The sequence below is a fragment of the Chroicocephalus ridibundus genome, chromosome 5 (genome assembly GCF_963924245.1).
Source record: "Chroicocephalus ridibundus chromosome 5, bChrRid1.1, whole genome shotgun sequence".
In the NCBI taxonomy this organism is placed as follows: Eukaryota; Metazoa; Chordata; class Aves; order Charadriiformes; family Laridae; genus Chroicocephalus; species Chroicocephalus ridibundus.
The window spans coordinates 56,780,388-56,789,336 of NC_086288.1; the positions used below are offsets into that span (position 1 = coordinate 56,780,388).

General features: G+C 40.4%; 1 protein-coding gene across 1 annotated transcript in view; it reads right to left on the reverse strand.

Annotated features, from left to right (window-relative positions):
- The window catches only part of SLC2A9 (solute carrier family 2 member 9), a 115,028-nt gene extending 114,800 nt beyond the window's left edge, over positions 1-228 (reverse strand). Inside the window, exon 1 of the mRNA XM_063336683.1 lies at positions 139-228. The gene's annotated coding sequence lies outside the window, so the exon portion shown is untranslated. The remainder of the gene's footprint in view (positions 1-138) is intronic.
- Positions 229-8,949: the final 8,721 nt, after the last annotated feature.

An 8,949-nucleotide genomic window follows, 5' to 3' on the forward strand; every position in this document is an offset into this window, starting at 1 on the left:
ATCTGTTTACAAATTTCACAAAATTGGTTTATACCAAGATAAATCCATTCCTCCTTCCCTGAGTCAAACCCTTGAGAACATTGCCAAATTTGAGAAGCTGCTCCAAAGTATCAAGTCAAACTTCTAGGCTCTACTCACCGCTTATCCAAAGTATTCTTCACTTCCAGTGATTTCTGAAGTTCAGTGCAGTTCAGAGCAGCCCTCTTCTCTGAAATAGGGACAGTTAAATCATTGAGTTAAATTCAGAGCCAGCTTTAACTCTTTTATACCTTTTCAGAACAAATAAATAATAAATAAAATAAATAATTAACAGTAAAAACAATGAATAGTATGACGATTCAGCTGGAATTCATGCAATAAATCTTTTCTACCCAATAAAAAACAAACTGCCTTGTATGCAATACCATACAAGAGGTCTTTGTTTCAGTTGCCACATAACGTGAAAAAGCTTTGCTTCCCACATTCCAACCAATAGACATTTGAAATGCAAATGCCTAAGGCTAGGACTCACATTCATATACTCTTACTTCATCACAAGTGACCAGGTAGAGGAACACCCACAGAATTCCACGTGCTGTAAATGGCTTTTAACGGTGATGTGTTGGGCCAGTGCTTGTGCGTGCGAGACAGCGTGTGGGACTTGTCAGGAGCCACCCCTGTGCAGGGGTCTGAAAGGCTGGGACAAGACATACTGTACAGTAACAAGAACCACAGTAGTTCATGAAACAATTTCCCTTGTCTGCCCTTCTGGCTTTGTGCCATAGAGATGAACTGCATATCAGTGTTAGTTTAAATACTAAACAAAAGACGGGTCAGAACAAGGGTGAAGCAGTTCTGACTTTGCTTTTGCTATCAGTTCCTTAACATCCCAAAGCTAAGCAGAGATAAGAACACTCTTTGGTGTGAAAAGGTGCTCCCTCTTTTGGCTTTTCCCTGTTGGTAAGCGTATTGCTTTCTCTGAACACCACACTTCGTTTAAATTAGGCTCATCATCATTTCCTTAAGGACCTTAATAGCTAATTTAATTGGATTATCTGTAAGCTTGCAGATACTAAGCTAACCAAGATGCGTTAGGTAGAGGTGCAGCTGTACAGACATGAGTTTGCTGAAACCATAAATTCTGGCTGGGATTTGAAGTAACTTTGTTCTTTTAGAGAAGGTGGCATTATTGAGCACATGGTGCCTTGTTTGTATTTCAAGTTATGATTGTACTGGCAGCTCCTACGTATCGCTTTTGATCCTGTTACCATCAAATTTACTTCAGCTAGACATAAGCATCTTTCTACAGTTACAGGACACTAATCAAAGAAAACATCACTTTGCAGGGACAGGAAAGAACTTCTCCATAAGATCCCCTAGCATATTTTATCTAAAAGTGTCTTAAACCTGGCACCCAATATTTTACAGTTACCAGGAAAAAAGTAAAATCTTCTACCTTAGCCCTTTGTAACACAGATGCTACATTGGTTATAAGGAAACAGGAGATTCGCTCCACACTCTCTGGAGTGACCGATGAGGTTCAAACATATCTTGTAATTTTCATGCAAGTGACAGATGATAACTTCCAGATATATACATTTAATTTGCATTTTACATAATCTATATTTTAACTGAAAACTTCACAACTTTTCAACTAATGCAAAGTGATTAGGTTTGTGACATCAAGATGCACTCCTTAGTAGCAGCTGTCATTTGTGGAAAGGATTTGTTGCTCAGTATGTCCCATGATTAGCTAAGGACAGGAAAATAAGCAAGACAAGGTTATAAAGCTGTCACTGCTACATTATAAAAACAGTTATGTGTGGTTATGTAAGCTTTGGGAAGATGTGCCTGTTCAAAAAGCATAAATTCAATGATTATTGAAAAGCAGCCCGCTCCATGCTGAAACTAATCCTTTCAGACTAAACAAAGTTACCTCTTTGATCCCAGTTTTTCCACGTTTTAGATTCAAGTCTATAAACTTGGCCTGTATCAACTTGAGCAAGAATACAAAGAAACCATCTCAAGGGCAACTTACACAGTCATGACCAAGAAAGAGGACAAACAAGAATTACTGTTAGATACCACACAAGAAAGAAGCAAAGATTTTTTTTAACTGAAATTTAAATACAACAGAAAAAAAGAGAGAATCTTTATGAGCAAGCCTAAGTTGAAAGTTCACCAACTGACAGAAGTCAGTGAAATTTTAATTTCAGGTTCAAGATTAATTTTTTTTTTTTATTGTTAGTAAATTAGAAACAGAATTGCTGGAGTACACCAGATAAGCAGAGAGCATACAGTGTCTGTACCTATATGTGTGAATGCTCATTCACATGTAAAAGGTGTAGCTGATTTCTGTGCAGGTCCCTTTGGAAATTCAGTCTCAAATTGGTAAGCCAAACTGATGCTTAGATTTTAGTTTTATAAAAATGCCCTGATATGGCAAAGCAGTAGTATACAGTTTAGTTTTAAACCTAATTCCATAGGAAAATTAAGCATGTATATAAATACTTAGATAGTGAAAGTGAGAACGTCTAGCTTCTTACTTAGTCAAACCCCTAAAACTGGAATTTAGTGTCTTTCGTGGCTGCATGTCCATGATGGAAATTAATCGTGTTCCTGCACTGCTAAAAAACAGAGTTTTGAGAGAAAAGCCAGGACACCGGCCATGTTTATGTAGTAGTCTTTTTAGCTTAAAAATGTCAAAGCTCCCAGTACGTAGGCATCAGTACAAGCAGGTGTAACAGATTGAGGGAAAGACAGAAGAAAAATATTGAATATTCAAAAATAGATTTTACTGATTATTGCATAACGGTGCCTTCGATCAGCTACAGCAGAGTATTTCCCAGTTCTTTAGAAGAAAAAGTAGTTAATAATTACCCTGTGTTGTGTTTGCCATTAATGTTGTTTTAACTGTTTTCTCTCATTTACACGTGCAAGTCTGGTATGTCATCATTTAGGAAAAATCTTATGAGCCATGAGTTTAATGTTATCATTATGTTAGGGTTATTTCCAACATTACCTTCCATGTAGATTAAAGCTAGTTAAATCTTTGCCAAGTTATTTCCAGTGAAGTCAGCCGAGCATCCACCTGCCATTTAGTAAATGTTGAATTAAATATTGACAAGTAAAAGCTTTTATGTTGTAAGGTTATGCCCAGAGTTAAGACTAGAGCAGCTCCTGGGTACAGGTTCTTACCAGGTGGAAAGGAAACACGCTTAAAATAATTCTTGTTGTAAAGAAGGATTATGCCCCCAAATTAAGCCTTTCTAGAGTGGGAATTTTGGGCTCAATCCCAAAGGCAGCAAAGTGCCCAGCATCTAGGGGGTTTTTTGGTTGAACATCGGAGAATACTTTTGAAATTCCCAATATTAGTATGTTTGAGCAGCTTCTGTTGTCTTTGTTAATGCTATAAGCAAGGAAACGTGTCACCAGGGTACTAAGATCTTGAGTCTTCCTCCTCTCTTCGTGTAGTAGCAAAACCTACTTCCAGCAGGCAGATGTACCCTGGCAGATTAATTCTTTACACATCTTTTCCTAAAATCTCATTATAGACACCAAGAACAGGCAGGCGATTTCTACAGAAACAGGTTTTTTTCCAATCAGCAGTCTTATCACACTTAGGAATTGTTTACTACTCAACTTGAAATCTTCAGAGGAGAACCAGTGAGCTTTTTGAAAGATCATTTAAACTGCTAACACATCAGGCTCTAACACAAGGCCCCTCCGGGTGAAGCTCCCTGTTCTGACTCACAGTATCATCCTCAACAATATAATGACTCCTTCTAGCCTGAGACCTCACTCTTGACCTCTGTGGAGGGGGAAAATGAAACAAAATGCCTTCACATGCATCGCACTCTCAGCCAGTCTCTAGCTTGCTCAAAGCTTTGGTTGCAGGGCTCGAGCTCCAGCCCCCTGGGAGCAGCGAGCACTACTCCAGCCCAGAGTCCACGCATTCCTTACAGTGCCGAATGTGCCTAAAAAGGAGGCAGAACAAGCCCAGAGTAGAAATACATACTCACGTTGCTTTCTTGTGAAAGTTGGTCCTGGAAATCAAGCTAGGAAAATAAACTTCGCCCTATCCAACCTGCCCAGTTATTTTAAATAGCCCCAAGCCTGGCTTCACTTTAAGCTGCCAGACCCTTTTAGTTGGTCTAGCTGTAGTTTTTAGGTCTGATCTCATTTGTCTTCATCTATGGACTAAAAATAATGCAGAGATATTTGTGTAACAAATTATTTTCTCCACAGATTCATGAAACCTGGCAAGCAGCAGCTCACCATTTATTCTCTTCTCTTGAAGGCTAAGACATCTTACCAAAGCATTTCCCTCTAAAAGTAGGGAAAGGTAATGTAATATAAGAATTGGCTTTAAAGTGTCACTACCTTAGTTTGTGTAACCAAAGTCTCATACGTAAATACGGTAAAATCCTGCTTGTTGTGAGCACCAGTGTTTTTCTCCCACTTTGAGGGGCTGGAGAACGAAATAAAAAACTGGTGAGATAGATCCTCCTGCCTCTAGCGAGCTTTGATTTCCAGGGGCATTTAAATATCTTTTGTTGTTGCTTTTAAAACCTTACAAAAAAGTGTCTCGTCACACTCAGTGGGTTTCAATTACGTGAACGTAAAGATGCGAAACTCCCTTACTTTTTCAAGGGTTATGAAATACTGGGAAGACTGATATGCCTGCTTTGCATTTCAAAAGCTATTGGGGTCAAAGTCTGTTAGGTATTACTATTTTCAGCAGTTCTTAGTGTCAGGGCCCCAGGCACATAGCCCGTCCCAGGCTCAGCTTAGCAGATGGGTGCAGGCACCCAGCCATGAGGGGAGCCTCTCTGAGCAGCAGGGACTCCCCTCCACCTTCACACAGGAGGGCACAGTAGGGGAACGTTCTCGACCATTGTCCTCAGTCCAGGTTAAGCTGATCCAGACCTTTACCCTGACCAGCAGGCCTGACTTTGCAGCTCAAGCTCAGACCTGCTGCATCACAGTGGACTTGCCTGTTGATCACAGGGATGTGTCTGGCCCTGGTTGCTCACGGGCCTGACCCTGACTTGCTGACTTCAATTCTCATCTGAACCCCAGACCTGCCTGAACACCAGCAGGTTGTCTGCAGATCGGGGCTCTTGGCTGAACTTGGCCACTGCCACCAGATGACTGGCAGTCTAACAAAGAAATAGTCAACAAAGAAATAGCATCTAACACACATAAAAGTATGTGGAAGATGATGTTATTGGGAGTAGTCAACATGGATTCACCAAGAGGAAATCAGGCTTGACAAACCTGATGGCGTTCTATGGTGGCATGACTGGCTGGGTAAATGAGGGGAGAGCAGTGGACGTTGTCTACCTTGACTTCAGCAAGGCTTTTGATGCTGTCTCCCATAACATCCTCATAGGAAGTGTGCATTAGATGAGTGGAGAGTGAAGTGGACTGAGAACTGGCTGAATAGCAGAGCTCAGAGGGTTGTGATCAGCAGTACCTGATTGGAGTTGGAGGCCTCTAGCTAGTGGCGTTCCCCAGGGTTCTGTGCTGGGTCCAGTCTTGTTCAACATATGTGCTCAGCAACAGGACAAGAGGCAATGGGCATAAGCTGGAATGCAGCAAATTCCATCTCAACATGAGGAAAAACTTCTTTATTTTGAGGGTGCCAGAGTGCTAGAAGAGGCTGCCCAGAGGGGTGGTGGAGTCTACTTTTCTGGACATGTTCAAAACCTGTCTGGATGCGTTCCTGTGCAACTTGCTGTAAGGGAACCTGCTTTGGCAGGGAGGGTTGGACTAGGTGATCTCTAGATGTCCCTCCCAAATCCTACCATTATGTGATTCTGTAAAAGGCACTGTCACATAGTAAATTCAGGTGCCACATGGAGCTGCAGACCAATAGAAAAAGAACAAAGGACTGGAAGTGTCCAGTTACTTGTCATAACCCACCCACCACCAGGATGAAACCATTAACCTTTGGGCCCCAAGGAGCAGGGGATGGGTGAGCATAATGCCAGGGAGAGGAGCAGGAGCTGAGGAGTATGTGAACAACTCTGCTGACTGCATTGTTATTCTCTCTGCCTCCGAAATAAATAGATCTGGACTAATAACAAGACTCTTCAAATTCCGATTATAGTAACAAGCTCACAGTTAACAGTGAATTCTCAGTAGATCTAAGGTGTGCTTCCTCTTTGCCTACAAACAATACGCTGAGCATAACAGTGTTTCCATTCCATGGTTTTCTGCTCTGGAAACCAGAGTCGTTTGAGCTATGATCTCTAGAAAGGGAGGCAGATCGGCACTAAAGGAGTTTAATATAGTGTCTTTATTTGTCAAAAAGGAGAACTCTTTTGGCTAGTTAGCACTAGTAACAGCAAGAAGAATTGTCCATGAAAAGAGGTAGTCAGTTGCAGTCACATTGTAAAACAATTTTTCTGCAACAAACCTAATTATCCGTCTTTGCTGAAGAGAGTAATACTTCTTAACCACCTAATATTTTAAGTGGTCTAATAATTTATAGAAATGATTGTGTAGGCAGAACAGCATATTCCAGGAAGACATTAGAAATGAAATTAATTTCACTGATTCCAAGTAAATAAGAGATCTTTGTTTATGGAATAAAAGGGTATTGACAAATATCCATTATTTCAGATCCAAACCTTTCCTATGGAGAGGAAGAGTAACTTGAGACAGGTGAACTTACATTGCTCCTTTTCACAGAAGGTTTACTACATTTAAATCCCATTTCTACAAGGAGCTGAGCATGCGTCTTGCAATACACCTTCCAGGAATAACTGCTCACCAGTTGAAATCCTCTACACAATGTTATGAAATAGCACCATAAATATTTCTTATGGTCTCCCTGTGGTGTTAGTTGTAACATAATGGACAGAACACAACTTTGTAATTAAGGGCAGGGGGAAGAGCGGACTACTCAAGGACTGTTGAAGCATTTCCCTCTGCACTGTTGCAGGCACTGATTACTGATGTTTAGGAAGGCATCCTGAGCCTTCAGAGAGGATCCCTAAACCCCACAGGAAGGTATCACACGTTTGGTGAATGGCTTTTAGCAAGAGAGCTCTTCCAGTGAGAAGATGCCTACTCTAACTCCACAAGCTTCCAGACAGATATATGTACAGCTTCTCAGGTAAAAGTACCGTTATAAATCTGCCTAACACACTATGATAGCCCAATATCCCCTGCTTGGGTTGCTACTGACAGCTACCGTTTGAAGTTTCTTTCCACCTTTTCCGCTTCACTCGTGATCAGGCATTTCCCATTGTAGCAACCGTTTGGTCTGTTGAGTCTTAAGTACTGGCTTTTAAGGTCAGTTGGACTTGACCTTTGCCCACTCTTGCTGATTTTGCAAGTTGAGCAAGCTACTGTAATTTCATGGTGTAAGATAGCATATGACAGAAGAACACTAATAGGATATAAGGCAAGTCATTAACAGTAAGATTGTCACTAGATTATCAGAAGAACCTAGGACATTTCATGAGACTGAAATTTTATTGCCAGTGATATCAACAGGAGGACGTGGTAGTAACTGAATTACATCCAAGTGTATGATTTATGCCATCTATTTAAAAAAATCCTGGAACAACACTATGTTACTCCATTCCACTTTGATGTTGGTTCAAGGGGCATTGCTTCCATGTTGAGACTTATGTTGTTAATTAATAAAACATTAACCTGAGAACTGAAACAAGAGTCTGTAGGTAGTACACACTAAGCCATCGGGAAGAATGTAAAAATATTTAGTCCTCAAGTAAATATTGAAATTATTGAAATAATTGGTAATTGCATAGCAGAATTTTGGGCATAGATCCCCTCACCTCCTGTTTATGGTTGTAATATAAATCAAGCTTTTAAGTACTTCGCATGAATGACCCTGCAAAAAGCAATTCACTATTCCAGACCAGTACAAGATGCTTGTGTGCTTAGATAGCATGTTCTTGCAAGTTATGCAAGCGCTGAAACACCACGCTAAACTGGGTAACAGTGATACTACTGAATTTAGCTACTTTTGCATAAAATTAATTCCATCAATTGTTAGATTAATGCACAATACCACCCTTATCTGGGGATTGTATTGCTCAACCTATCATTGAGTTATTTTGAAAAGGAGGGCAGATGTGAGGAGAATGTTTGTGTAACAGTGTACTGGGGACAGTCAAATCTAAAGCCGATTGCAGAGAGTTGTAGAAAGTCACTTTGTGTTTTAAGTGACAGATAAAATTCGTTGTTCATACATGCATATTAACAAATGTAGAAAAACCCCTTAATACATACACAGTAATGGACTCATAGGTAACTATTTTAATTTGGGAAGATCTTAAAACCAATGAGGATAGTCCTAGGAAGCTGTTAGTTCAGTTCTGAGGCAGACAAAACAAGCAAAACATCAAAATAAATCTAAAAAAAAAAAGTTCTTATGTTGCTACCGATCCCAACTGCAGCCAGCAATGCATTCTGTTATAGACCTTCCCTCTCAAGAAGTATTAGGGAGCTAAAAAAGATGCAGAAAAGGACAGAAATGATGAATGCTACTGTGCGAGACTAAGTATATTGAGGACTCCTTAGCTTAGGAAGGAGATGTGCCCTTTCTCTTGAGTTGTCCTTTCCTTGCAGAACCTTTGCAAGGTACAGGTAACTACACAGCCTCACTGTAATAAACTAGCCATCGCTCTATTTGGTCCAGCCGTGTAGTCACATCTTACAATGGCTAGTAGTGGATATTCAAGGATGCAGCAAGAAACAAAGCAAGTACAGGAAAAGCCTTCCCCAGTTCACCTGTCCAGCTTCTGGTTATTGGTTTCTTAGGAACTTCCTAACTTACAGTATGTATTTGGTTCCACTTTCCATGCTCCTCTCACTTCTCCCATTTATTTATATTTTTTGTTCCAACATCCTGTGGCAGTGAGTTCCACAGGATCAATATATGAGGTTGTCAATTTTAGCTTCTTTTCTGATGACTTCTCTGGAAGCTCC